The sequence below is a fragment of the Lycium ferocissimum genome, chromosome 7, assembly GCF_029784015.1.
Source record: "Lycium ferocissimum isolate CSIRO_LF1 chromosome 7, AGI_CSIRO_Lferr_CH_V1, whole genome shotgun sequence".
Lineage (NCBI taxonomy): Eukaryota > Viridiplantae > Streptophyta > Magnoliopsida > Solanales > Solanaceae > Lycium > Lycium ferocissimum.
In genome coordinates this window covers 68183469-68198388 of record NC_081348.1, presented here as the reverse complement: position 1 = coordinate 68198388, position 14920 = coordinate 68183469, and the positions used below count along the sequence as shown (strand labels likewise).

General features: G+C 38.4%; 1 long non-coding RNA gene across 1 annotated transcript; it reads left to right on the top strand.

The window, feature by feature from the left end:
* Positions 1–11663: 11663 nt before the first annotated feature.
* On the top strand, positions 11664–14505 carry LOC132061846 (uncharacterized). The gene is made up of 3 exons (XR_009416171.1): positions 11664–12333; positions 12436–13814; positions 13893–14505. It is a non-coding gene; the product is annotated as an uncharacterized LOC132061846 (long non-coding RNA).
* The last annotated feature ends 415 nt before the right edge of the window (positions 14506–14920 follow it).

The window sequence follows — 14920 nt, the reverse complement described above, 5'->3', positions numbered from 1 at the left end:
TTGAAAGTGTTAAAGATTACACAAAGAGGTGTGTGATGATATGTTTAGCGATTCTTCTTTCAACTGGATTCATTTGCTTAATTTATTTCTCACCAATAGCAGCTGGACTCTTGCGCTTCTCCAGCACACACTATACTAGGAAAGTTTTAGTCAATTGCATAAGATTATTTCTTTTCTTATCCGATGTAATTTAAATATTGTGGTCACTTTGCTATTTAATGTGACAGGGTGAATAGATTGCTGTTTATTTATGACACTATCAATGAGCAATGAAATAACATGAAATGTAGCTAATTTTTTAATTGGATTTGAAAGATAAACGTTTTTCAAATTGAATGTAGTTATTTTTTATTGAATTAATTTTATTTAATTGAATAATAAAAATAATCATTTTTAGTATAAAGGAGAAATAGGATAGGAATAATAACCTGGAAACATTTGAGCATTTATATGATTTTTTTTATGAATACACTGACATAATTGGAGCGCGGAAATTATTGAATTGGATTTGAAAGATAACGTTTTTCAAATTGAATGAAGTTATTTTTTATTGAATTAATTTTATTTAATTGAATAATAAAAATAATCATTTTTAGTATAAAGGAGAAATATGATATGATAGGAATAATAACCTGGAAACATTTGAGCATTTATAGGCTACTACTAGTAGTGAAACCCAAAGGCACCGCCTTTGAAATATTCGGTCACAGGCCAGGCCGCAACGTCTTTATTATGGTTAAATCATAGCCGTCCATCTTACCCCTCACAATCCTATAAATAGACAATTCCTCCATCCCCCTTTGTGTTGGTTTCATTCGGCTTCTGGTATCCTTTGATTGTCGCTATTGAGAATCAGAGATTGTTGTTTGGGGATATTGTTAGTGGGTTTGGTCAAGACGTGGATAATTATTATTATTATTATAGAGAGTGTTTGAGATTTACATGATTCTATTTTGGAAGATGAGGCCATGGGTTTCTTGGGCCCTATCCTCCAATTTGGTTTGTTTCTGTATGTTGTGTGAGATTCAGTTGTTTCTTTTCCGATTTGTTGATTAGTGACTGACTGTTGTTTGTATATCCACATTAGGAGAAGGGCGGGGTCCCTGGTTTCTTATCAGCTAACTAGTACCTTCCGCCTTATCAATTAATTTGTTGTGAGATGCTATTAGGCTCTGTTCTGTATTTATGATTAAAAGGTGTAGCTTGTTTTGCCACTCCTCGCAGTTTCCTTTTCTTGAATCAGAATACGCTCAAGTCCCTCATCTATTCTAGACTGGAGGGATTTGATATCTTGACTGAATTTGAGTTTTACTCCTTGCATCAACCTCTTATTTGGTCCAGTCATTCCTAGGTGTGGCGTCAGTTGTCAAGATACATAGACTAGGCATCTAAATGCAAGTTTTTCTACAATTCTTTCGTGTTTGTGGTTGGCAACGGTCTCTCCATGTGGAAGTTCTCAACTAAGTTAATTCTTTTCACAAGTGTGGTCTGCTGCATGCCATTTCTAGTTTTTAGTTCAGATGCTTACGCTTTTTTTATGATCAGACTGATGAGGTCTCTTGTGTTATGGACATCTGTTAATTACTCAAAGTCAATCCTGAATCTTTGATAGCGCCGTCAACTGCTCCTTTACATTTGGGTTTCTAGCTTAACTTATTTTCTCTCTGCTTCCGTTTTCTTTTAGTTATCAAAACCAGCTTGATTTTGTTTGTTCGATGCATGACAGATAAGAGAATTATATTTGGAAAATTCGAAGGTTGGTATCCACTATGCATTCGTGCGCACTCGAAGGTTGGTATCCACTATGCATTCGTGCGCACCCTATCTCTTGGTCCTCTTCGTGCTTGCACTGCAATCTGGATATTGTCAGGTTTCGACTAAAAGGGGGTTTTGAATCTTGTCTCTGGAATCTTTTATAGTTACCTCTTAGGTGGTATGGGTTACATCACCTTTGCACTTAGCCGTTCCCTTCTTTCTGTGCTTGCAGCAGCCATTGGGTTTTACAGAGCCATGAATTATTCTTTTCATGCAGCGGCCTTGTTTGTCCGTTTGTGTTGAGGTTTCTTTAGTTCAGGCTTTTATGCGTAGCGGGATTTTCATTTCTTCCCCAATCAGATTGATTCCCTAATTTAATAAGTTTTCAACTAAGATATTATTTTCCAATAGTGTGTTGTATCCTTGATGCCATAAAGTTTTTAATCCAGATGCTTATGTTCTTGGATGATCCAACTGATGAGATCCCTGATGGTTGTGGTTATGGACAACTGATAAGTACCCAAACTTAAACTCAATTTTGGATCTTCTCCGTTAAGTGCTCCTCTACTTTGGTGTTCTTAGTACTTATCTTCTCTGCTTTTGTTTATCACGTCACTTTATTTGGCTTGGTTGGAGGCATGTTTATAGACCACATGATGACAGTGATAGAGGATTAGATTTGGAAATTTCGATGTTCGGTTTTTGTAATGCCCTGTGCACCATGTTTCTTGGCCATTTTGGTTCTTGCACTGCAATCTGGATATCGCTAGGCTCCGAGAAAAGGGTAGTGATCTCTCCTATGCGGCATGGGTTTTGCCGGCTTTGCACTTAACTGTTCCCTTCTCTCTGTGCTTGCAGTCGTTGGGCTTCTGATTTCTCTGTACACGACGGATGTAGGTTTGTGGTTTTCAATCCTTTGATTGTTGCTGTTAAGAATTTGTGTTCGGGCCGTGAGATTAGGTTTGAGATTCACTTTTGCTATTTTATTTGGTATTGTTGCCTTTGAGAATCAAGAGATTGTTTGTTGCTATCTTTTGGGTATTCACAGCGTTTAATCAGCCAGGTAGAACCATAGAATCGGAGGGTTATATTAGAACATCATTGGAAAGGTTGAGAAGGCACCTAAAAATAGCTTTAGAAGCCAGATTAGGAAAGTGCTGTGGAAGCCCGGGCTGGGCCCGCCCTAAGGCTGGAAAGGAAGTTGCCCTTTCTGGCCCCTGGGCGAGGGACCTGGCAAAATTGGAAGCATTAAATCGCTAAACAATGCGTCTGACTCCTTCCTTTATTCCTTTCGAAGCTGACCAAATCAATTTCCAATATCCTTCGCCCCCTTATCTTCGATAACTATTGTAGACACTGTTTGGTGTTTCTGATTTTTACATGGTTCTCTTTGGCAGATAAGGTGATGCCTACTTTTGGGAAGTAGCAGTTTGTCCCTTGGAGTGATTGGTTTGGTTTTGATTTCTTGGTTATCTGTTCTATAGATCTCACCCTACCCTCTACTTTCAAATCTTGCTTTCTTTCAATGGGTAGTTCACTTTGTTTCATCTTATTAATTTTTTATTTCTGCATTTAATATGGGTGTAGGTTTCTGATCGGCTCTGTTGAGAAGTTAAGCTCGGGACGAGCAATTCAAGCAGGAGCAGTTATGGTTTGGAAGTTCTTTTGAGTTTTTTCTTATGCGAGATTCAGTTCGCAAGTAGTTTTGTTTCTTTTCTGATTTGTTGATTAGTGACTATTGTGTGCATGTCAACGTTGCCAATTTTAGATCAGGTTTGGGTAACAATGATATAGGAGAATATTACAGGTACCATAGTACAATGATTATAGGTACCATAGGTACCTTCTAGTGGATTCATGATTCTTCTTCTATTTGGGGAAGGTGGGTGGTTTGTTTTCATGGAATTTCAACTAGTACCTTCACTCACTGCCCTTAAAATAGCCATTGTGGACTTCTCTCTTTTTTTTTTTCCGCCTTCTTGCTGTTATTTTCTGCCAGTTTTCTTGGTCTCAACGTTCATATCCTTGCTTTCGTCTTCCATATGTGGTTTATTTATTTATTTATTTATTTTGTTCCCATCCTTTCCGTTTTCATGTGTATTATACAGTTACGAGTTAATTGCAATCATTCGATTGATTTTCAATGTTAAGAAATTGAAAATTAGCGAGGTCCATTCTAGATGCAATTCTGGGCAATCAAGCTTGCTTTCAGGTTTTTGAGTTTCTGAAGTTTTTGTTGTGAGATCCCTTTATTCAATTAGTTCTGTGTTTTTGTTTCGCCTTGATGATTGGAGATGATGTTCCAGTGATGGATTCAGGGTTGTTCAGTATTTCTGATTTACGTGAGCTCCTTTTATTTTGGAAGGTGTAGTGTCACTACTCTGTAACCTCACAATTTCCTTTTGTTGGATCATAAGTGTGGTCTGCTGCCATTTCTAGGTTTTAGTTCAGATGCTTACGTTTTTGATTATCCGACTGATGAGGTCTCTTGTGGTTATGGACATCTGTTATGAACTCAAAGACAATCCTGAATATCTGATAGCGCTGTGGAGTGCTCCTTTACATTTGGGTTTCTAGCTAAACTTATTTTCTCTGATTTTATCTGCTTCCGTTTTCTTTGGTTATCACACCAGCTTGATTTTGTTTGTTGGATGAATGTGTAGACCACACGGTGACAGATAAAGGGTTAGATTTGGAAAATTCAAACCCAAGATGTTCGTGTGCACCCTATTTCTTGGTCCTTTTCGGCTTGCACTGCAGTCTGGATATTGTCTGGTTTCAACTAAAAGGGGGTTTTGAATCTTGTCTCTTGCATCTTTTCTAATGATCACTTAGGTGGTATGGGTTACATCAGCTTTGCACTTAACTGTTCCCTTCTTTCCGTGCTTGCAGCAGCCATTGGGTCTTACAGAGCCATGAGTTATTCTTTTAATGGAGCAGCCTTGTTTGTCCATTTATGTTGAGGTTGTTCAGGCTTTTGTGAGTACAGCAATTTTCATTTCTCAACTAAATTAGTTTTTTTCACTAGTGTCTGTTGTATTGTTCTGCCATTTTTAGTCCAGATGCTTATGTTCTTCGGCCATCTAGCTGATGAGGCCCCGGTGGTTGAAGGTTATGGACACCTGATCAAGTAACAATAGCCTCATAAAGTGTTCCTCTCTTTTGGTGTTCTCGCTGCTTATTTCCTCTGCTGTTGTTATCTTCTGTTTATGACGCGAGCTTGATTTTGTTTGTTGGATGGATGTGTGGTAACAGTAAAGAAGATTAGATTTGGAAATTCCAAAGCATTATTTTATATTTGTGTCATATTTTCTTTTTCACTTATTTTCCTTGAATGCAGGTACTAGTTAATCTGTTAGCGCTCATTTCATGGAAAGATATCAAATTTTTGCTAAATAATTGTTGTAGGTTTATATTTTAAGAAAATTAATCGTTACTAATCAAGGAAGCAGCTTGATAGATACATACGATTTGTAAAGTTATGGTGCTTCAAGATTGACTAAATGATACAATCTTGTATTTTAATATTCTCTAATGAGTACCAAAAATAATATCAAATGGATGCAATAGTAAATTAAGTCTACTAAAAATAGAAACTTAACATTCTGCAACAGTAACACGATCAATTGTTTTATATAATTGCATTGCTAGATTAATTGCTTCTTTCTAAATATCAAGTCCTGCTTTCACCCTTTATTTTAGTTTGAGAAGTATAGAACATTCAGCTTCACGATGTAAGACGGTGTTTCCTAATTTTTAATTATATAAATACTTGGGATGCAGTCTGAAACCTTTACCTTCAAAATGTGTCTCAACAATGAACGTGAACTATGACTTTGGTACCTTCTTGTCCTATTTGCCATAACTAGATAATATCTTGTATGTTAACACAAACTGATGCTATCGCAATCAAATAATTATGTTTTAAAAACAAATGAATTGCAAAGTAATCATATGCAGAAAGCAGCGAAGGAGTTAAACAGATAAAAAGTGAAAGGCAACTTGGATAACATTGTGTTGAATGCTGATTAGTTTGGAATCCGAGAAAAACCGGCTGCAATTGTAGCCTGTCGTTTCACTGTGTGCATTAAGATGATGAATGAAAATGAAATTACGATGAAGAGGCAAAGGCAATTATAGTCAAGCCCGCCGTTTGAGTGTGTGCATAACACAATGTTTGGACATGGAAATTTGTGTTTGCCTGTCATTGTCAAGTCTAAATACTTCCTAGACTTCATTTCTGTTTCGCTTTGTATCCCTAAATGTAGTCGCAGTCTGTTCTTCCCAGTCTCCATTTCTTCTCTCTGTATAATTCATCTTATTTCCATGTCTCGTCTCTGTGTCTTGATTGTTTGCAGTATGGTCTTGTCTTGACACTAACATTAGTTTCTCCTTGTTTTCCTTTCTGTGGTTTTGGTCCATTTGTTGCTACATTTTGTGTTTAGTTGACCCTTGTAACTCCGCCTGTTAAATCAGCCGGTCCCAAGCCCGGACTAAGGAGGAGGGGAGGTATCGAATGTGCAGTTAGTCTATATGTTTTTTGTAATCAAATAGAAGTGTTTTCTGGAGTTGCCTTTCAGCGTTCTACTTATTTGTCTTGAGCAATTCAGATGACACATGTATTTCATAGTTTGATACTGTTGTTTTATAAATATCTTTATGTCATGTCTGATTACAGTTAGATATTGAGTATCAGGAATTACATGCTAGATGTCATGAGATGGTTTAGGGGCTGTATTGTCAAGTTGACTGATAGGTTTCAGGCAGGTGTTTTTGCTTATCATGCAATTGGTAATATAGAAATTGTGATGACTTATTTTTCGCTGCTTCACTGATTCACTCCAACGTTTTTGATGATTCAAGGGATTACATTCGTATCTTACATTTGCTGCTATTTGTTGATGATCCACCTTCACACGAGAAATCTTGTTTCATTATTGATGTATATGCATATATTGTGTTCAACTCAATGTTTAACTAGAGGCTCGTGTTTTGTGCAGCTTATTCAAGGATCATGTGTGTGCCATGCAGCATATTGTTGTCTGTTCAAGAATAATCCGGGTTTCTTCCTACATATTAGACCCAGTATCTTTCCTAAAAAAACAGCTGATACTTATTGCTTGGTTGGAAGATAATACTCTTTAACTGTTTGCTGTTGCTACTGGGTTTTCATGGATGTTGCAGACTATAATCTAGATATCAGTTTGCTATACTACTTGGAAGCACTAGCAAGGTTCTGATGATATGTGAGGTTTCAGTGCGCAGAACTATCTGCAGAGTCTGTATTCTTGCATGTCTCCAATTTATTGATGGTCGACCTTTGCATTGGAAAATTGTTCCCTTATTAATGCATATAAAAATGATTTCTTTCCCAGATGCAACACTTTTTAGTATGTGCTATTTGTTTCTGAGGTTTTCATCGATGTTACAGACTGTCAAAATATCAGTTTGCGGTGGCGATTAAACATCTCATCATTTGCAAGACTCTGGATATGATCTTAACATGTGTGGTCTTCACGGATGCTTGCAGTCCACGCCCGAATTTCCAGCATGGAGCGATTGTACTCTTTTTTTTTCCCGGATCCAGTCCAGTATTCTTTGTATTAGGAAATTGTTTCGTTAATGATGTTTCTGAATGACTCCAACGTTCGTTCTTGTTTAGCCAGCCTGCGAACAAGGATCTTCTGGATTTATTATCTGGACAGTTGGTGATATTCAGGGCGTGTTTGGTAAGGAGGAAAATGTTTTCTTAGAAAATAAGTGGGTTTCTTACTTATTTTCCAGTGTTTGGTAAGTAAGCAATAAAATTATCCAATATTATCGCGAGAGCATTTATATGTAATCTAGCATAACATTTTGGGGATGTGGGGGTGGAGTGGGGAGTGGGGGTTCATCAAGGTGTGGGGTTTGGAGCATATGGGGAGGAGACTAACTTTGGAATGTCACTTATGGAACTTGTTTATCCTACTCCCGTTAGGGAAGTCATTTTTTCTTAGTTCCAGAGAAAACGTTTTCCAAAACATTCGAACCAACCAAACATGGGAATATTGGAATTTGCTCCATACCAAAAGCACCCTCAGTTCACAATTAGTTCTGTTTCTTTATCTAGGAAGAAAATACTTTTGGACTGTCCAAAAGAGCATCATTAAGGACCTTCTGCGAACATCTGCCGCAACTGTCATAAGGAGGAGAACAGTAACTACGAGGTATACTATAGGAGCGGTAAAATTAGCTTGTTAACTAGTTATGACTTATCAAAGTGCAATTGTTTTTAAGTAACCATATCTGATTTGATGATTAGTGACTGTTGTTTGTATGTCAACGTGGCCAATGTTTGATCAGGCATGGGTACTGATCATAGGAGAATGATTATTGGTATACCTTCCAGTGGATTTCATGATTCTTCTTCTATTTCTTGTGGGTGGGGGATTTTCTGATGGAATTGCAGCTTGTTCCTTCACCCACTATCATCGATGAACAGTCTTTGAGGACTTCTCTTTTTCACCTTCTTGCTGTAACCTTCTACCAACCTTGGTCTCAATGTTCGTATTCTTGCTTTCCTTCAATTTGTAAGTTCATTTATTTATTGTGTTTTCATCCTGGACTGTTTTCTTGTGTATTACAGTATGTCATTTTTTGATTGCAATCTCTTTGATTGATTTTCAATGGTAAGATATTGAAAGCTGGTGAGGTCCATTCTAGATGTAATTGTGGAGGATTAAAGCCTTGCTTTCAGGTCTTGGCCTTTGGTTGCGAGATATTCCTTTTCCATGTTTATGTTTCCCCTTGATGATTGGTGATGATGTTTCTATGTTACCGATCAGGTTCCGGTATTTAGGGGAGGTTCTGTATTTCTGATTTACGTAAGCTGCTCCTATTTTGAAAGGTGTGCTGGCGTATGCTGTTTTACCCCACTATCTGAGCTATCACTGCCCTGTAAACTCACAATTTCCTTTTCGTTGAATCAGAATACAAATGGAACTGGAAATTTCGCTACCTATGCAATTTCGCTACCTATGCTGACCTATCAGTTTGGATTTGATATAATGACTTTCATCTTTATGCTAATATTGTTTTATTCCTCGCATCATCTTCTTTTACGTTCTTATTTGGGTTCGGTTGTCAGTGGATTTCATTTTTAGGCGTGGTTTGAGTTGTCAAAGATACATGGATGGGCTTGTAAAACTTGATCTGTGGGTGCAAGGGGTCTTCAGTGTTTGTGGAGGGGAAGATGCAGAGCAGTTCCCCGGTCTTTGACTTTAGGTATTTGATTTTTCGGGCTGTCGAAGCTTTTGTCATAACTGCTGCCATATGGAAGTTCTCAACTAAATACTTTTCACAAGTGTGTGTGTGTGTAGCGTTTTCTGCTGCCACTTTTAGTACTTAGTTCAGATGCTTACGTTCTTTGATGGTCCAACTTATGAAGTCTCTTATGGTTATGGACCCTTGGTAAGTGCTCAAAAGTCAATTCTGGATCTTTGACGACATGAAGTGCTCCTCTACTTTGGTTATCACACTGGCTTGATTTCGGATGGATGTATAGACCACATGGTGACAGTAATAGAGGATTAAAATTTGGAAATTTCGAAGGTTAGTATGTGTTCCTGTGCACCCAGTTTCTGGGTCTTTTTGGGGCTTGCACTGCATTCTGGATATTGTCTGGTTTCGACAGAAAAGGGGTTTTCAATGTGAGTTCTTAGGTGGTATGGGTTTCGTCAGCTCTGCACGTAACTGTTCCCTTCTTTCCGTGTTTGCAGCCATTAGGTCTTGTAGAGTGGTGACTTATTCTTTTTATGGAGCAGCCTTATTTGTCCATTTGTGTTGGAGCTTTCATTAGGTCAGGCTTTTATGACTACTGAGATTTTCAATTCAGTTTTCTTCCCTAATCAGGGTGGTTCCCTTCTCTCTTTGTCAGAACTGTTTTTTTCACTAGTGTGTGTTGTATTCTGCTGCTGCCACTTCTAGTTTTTGATCTAGATGCTTGCTTATGTTTTCTTTGATGGTCCTGATGGTTGATGCTTATTGACATGTGGTTGATACTTATGGACATTGATAAGTACTCAAAACTCTATTCTAGATCTTCGATAGCCCCGAAAGTGTTCTTATCTTTGGGTGTTCGCGCTGCTTATCTTCTCTGCTTCCATTTTATCTTTCATGCCAGCTCAATTATGTTTGGTGGATGGACGTGTGCTGACAGTTAGAGGATTAGATTTGCAAATCTCGGAGGTTGGTGTCCAGTGTGTGTTCCTGTGCATTCTGCTTCTTGGCCATTTTGGTGCTTGGACTGCGATCTGCATAATATCCGGGAGTTTTCAATCTTGTGTGTCATCTCTAGTGTGATTTCATAGGTGGTATGGGTTTTGCTGGCTTTGCCACTGAACTGTTCCCCTCCTCCATTGGTCATGGTATGCTACAGTACAGCCTAAGGCGTCTTGGAGCTTTCAGTTACAACTTGATGGCTCCTCGGTCATGTTTTAATACCAGCTATACTTCATTCGTATTTCTGAAATTTGCCCCTTGGTTACATGGTTTTCTTATATTGTTGATTGATTAGGCACTCTGAGTAATATAAAAGGGAAATTTTAGGAAGCCATCCAGCTTCCCTGACAGAGCAGCTTGATCGCTTTGAATAATGCTGCGGCCTTTGCCCCGTCATACTGCTGAGTATAGCTCTTCATCCCACCTGCTACACTTTACGTGTGGCTTTTGCACTTTTATGTGTGGCATGATTAACTTTTTATGATGTCTGTTCCAATGGGCTTCGATTTTCTCTGTTGCATCACCAGATGCAAGATACACGATTTTGAAAAAGAGGGATCCAACTATGGTTAGAGATGGTTGGGTCCTGTCTTCTCCTCTCCTCCGCCCCAACCCTTGCGGTTAGAGATGGTTGTTACTGGGTCAACGTATGCAAGATCTTAATCATGTCTGTGTAATGTGATAATGAGAACATTATGGTACTTTTGATTACATGATGGCTTGTATATTTGGGAAGGTGAGGAAGCTGGAAAGCTGGGCTGATATAATTATGCATAGCTGCAGCTAGTCTGTAGTGGTTTGGATTTTGATATCTTTGCTCTCTTTGTTTACATTCATCAGTTAATCTTGTACTCATCAGTTTCACATGCTACCCTCTATAAGCATCGTTGGGGCAACTCCAGTTTTCTTTTGCAAGTTGTCTATCCGATTCATTGGCTTTGTTTTCTCCCTGATATAGATTTGGTCTGCTTTACGATCCTTGGTTGTGGCTGTTTCTCTTAGAAGTTCGAGCAGAGAGGTTGAGTTGCTTTGAGGTTTTATGCAATTAGTTTTGTGTGTTTCTCTGATGATCGGAGATGGTTGATAATTTGTCAGTATTGGTAGATTTGGGTAGGTCTGGATTCTGTTAGTGTCGTTGCAATGGCATATCTCTGATTACGTGATTGGTGGTTTGATGACGTCCGTAGAATTTCAGCTTGTTAATGGAGAGAGGTTTGAATTTAATTTAGTTGGCTCTGTCTCTTAAATTTAAGATGACAAGATTGTTACCTTTCCTCAAAAAAAAAAAAAAGAAGATGACATCATCTTGAGCCGAGGGTCTATCGGAAACAGCCTCCCTACCTTCACAAGGTAGGGATAAGGTCTGCGTACACTCTACTCTCCCCAAACCCCACCTATTGGGGTTATACTGGGTATGTTGTTGTTGTTGACATCATCTTATTTACCTAAACTTTTTTGGGTACTTTCTTGGAGGCATTTGTTTAGCTGGATATTTTTCAACTATCCAAGTGCAGGCTTAGTCATCAAAGCTAGATAGATGCTGGACATCTGCGTTTTGGCTGCATGCTATTTGCTTATTTGGTTTGCAGTAGTTCTACTGTAATGGGTGTCTCATAGTGGTGATTTTGTTGGGAAGACGCAGAGCGAGCTTTTTGTCCTTTGGCTGTAGTTATCAGGATTTTTTTCCCCGTATGTTGATGCTTTTAAACTGTTGTTTTGTAGAATTTCTCAATTAAACCTACGATTCTTATTTAAGTTTCTTCTGCTGCTATTTTTAGTCCAGATGCTTATATACTCAATCATCCAGCAAACGAAAGCTGGTGCAATTTTGGATGCCTGATAAATATTGAATTCTGCATTTTTGCTAGCAGTATACAGCGTGCCTGCATTTGGTGTTCTCGCTGGCGTCTTTGAAAGCCATGTAAAGTGATCGTCTACATTTGGAGTTCTCGCATTTATCTTTCCTTCTGTTTTCTGTTGTATATCACACCAGCTTGATTTTGTTTGTCGAATATCTGGTAGGCTACATGGTGACCATAATAAAGAATAAGATTTTGAAAAGGCAATATCCAGATGCACTCTGGGCCTTGTTGCTTATTTTTCTGGTACTCGTACTGTCATGTGGCTCGTGTCAGTTTTGAGAAAAAGGGGGTTTCGGCATCTCGTCTCTGGCGTTTCTAGCGATCTCTTCGGTCGTATGGGTTTTGCCCACTACGTAATTACCGGGGCCCTTCTTTGGTACTTTCAGTCACCGGGTCATAAAGCAGTAAGAGGATACTTTCAGTTCTTATTTTAAAGGGGCAGCGTCGCCCTTGGTCGGTGAGTTCCTCTGCCTTTAGGTTTCCTTGCGTGAAGATTTGCCTTAATTCAATAATGTTGAGATCAATTCAATTTCAATCCTGTCACGTGTATGAAATGCAGTTGGTGAGGCAGGACTGCGAATGTTGGTGGTCTAAAGGTGAAATTTTTGAAGTATAGTTGTGGAGTAGCATTATATTTCTGGCTATCATGATTCTTTTTTTGACCTTGCCGTGAACTTTGTCTAGTTTGTGTGGAGCATTAGAAGTCGGATTTGGTAGATGAGCTGGATATCTCTTGTTTTAGCTTTGGCTTATGCATGCTTAGTTGGTCTCTTTGATGATTTGATTTTGTTATCTGTGGATTGATGTCTTGGAGTGTGATAAGCTTGAGATCTAGGATTCGCCACAACATTGGCTGGGAACAGAAAAGGACAGGGGTTCCATGTCCTTAGTATTGGAGCTTGGCTTATATGGAAGGATGTGGATGTTATGTTTCCAATATCTGGGGAATGCTTGGTGTAGAGGCTCTCATATCTCTAATCTTTACTGATTCATTGATGGTTTTCCGATAAATTGGCAGGGATTATCAGCGGCCGACATCCCCTTGTATCCATAGGCTTTGTTTTGCTCTTGTGCTGACATCGAATGTGATAGGGCTTTAATCTACTACATGGTCTTTTGCATATAAATCTTTGCTTTTTGAAGGTGGTACTCAGAATGAAAGGTAGAATATTATGTCAAGGGCTGATGGGGAACATCACCCAACTCTGGCTAAAGCATTTTAATTATGTTTGAACTTGACGTACTTCTCGGAGGCGTTGGCAGTTTCTTTTAGTAATTTGCATTTCTTGTGTATATACGTGTTACGTTACGGGTGAAGTAATTTTTGGATTGCTTATTGTTTATCAATAGTCAGTTGATATTGTCATCAAACAGTTCCCTGTAGACTCTCGGTAATTGTCTAATGCACATCACATATATTTCAGGGAAATGGTAGTTGCACTAGAGGGAGGAGAGTAAATGACTGGAGCTGTGGAGGAAGATTATGCTTTGGCAATTAGTGTTCTGGCAGAGATATCTGTTTTGTTTTGCAGAGTAGTTCACGCTTTATTTTTATTCTGGTATTTGAAGTATTTGTTTTGCTGCATGACATACACATAGGTAAACAAGCATTATGAGTGAGCTCAACAGTTCATCTACTAAAATTCTGCCTTTATCCCAAAGTTTTTGCTCACTTGGCACATTTGCTTATGTGGATGCTGCATTTATCGACTTCTGTTTTTGATTTTTTTTTTTTTTTTTTTTTGGAAATTATCTGCTATAACATATTGGACAATTCTATTATCATTGGAAACTAGAGGTTGTTTACCTGCTCTTTACTTGTCTATGATTGTGTTTTGAATTGTCAGGTATCATCAGCAATGCAACTACCGCTTTTCGAGCCATTAAGAATAAATTTCTGCCTCAGTGTACAATCTTCAAGTGTTTGTAGCTACTTTGGTAGGGCTTGGAATTTCAAACAGAAGTTCTGGTTATTTCTTTGGTTCATGTTTGTCATGTTTGGCAACGTCTCTACAGGTCGTTTAGGATGGTGCTGAGCATGCAAGATGGGATGACAGTGGAAGGTGTGGGCATGTAGTACCCCTATTCATTGAGATTATTCTGGTCAAGCTTCTTCTATTGTCTTGACCTATGTTTTCTGGCACTTCCAGATCAGTTAGTGGGCTGCGTTTTCTAGCACTATTAGTTTGTAATTCCATGAGGTGTTAATACTATTTGATTCTTGCTTCTTATGGGTTTCATGCTTTCTGTTTATTGTATAGCGATGTTCTAGCATCATTTAGGATGATGAGCTCAATAATAATATGCCTAGATTGTTTAAGCAGGGTTTGGCTTCTGCTTTTCCTCTGTATTGTTGTCCTGAGAGATTGTAGCCTTGTTTACTCTTCAAGATCTATCTTGACGGACGTATTGATGAACTCCTTATACTTGTACTAAAAGGGTGGAGACTTTCATGGGTGTTTGGATAGCAGTGAGTGGTAGATTGTCTTAAAAGGGTGGAGAGGGTGGTGTCTCTTTTTGGGGCTTAGTCTAGATGATCTTGGGGATCATACTGTAGGATTCTTTCTTCTCTCTTAGTGAAGAGAATATGTATGATGGTCCTTCAGTTGTGCCATTCTACAACTTGATGTCGAAGGGTTTATATATTAACATGCGTTGATATTTCAAGGTCCTTTTGGGTGTTCGCAAAGAGTTCCTATAAATTACAAAATTCTGCTGCCTGGTTACTTTGATATATCATATAATTGTATTTATATTATCAAAAAACAAAATCTTATAATTGTATTTATAGAAGGGGCAGAAAATTTGGTGGACCTGCATATTTGGATGTGCTTGCTAAATGGTGCCTTGGTTTGCTAATGTATTGTGCCGGAGTTATCTTCTAAGTGGAGAACTGGAGATAATCTTCCGTAATGGTCGATTTGGGATTCTGCTGAGTAGTTCTAGCTGGTTGCATGTTATATATTAGTTCTGATTTTTACAGATATTTCCTGAATTGGAGAATCTGATTTCTGGATATCATATTTAGTAGTCGCAAGTTGCTA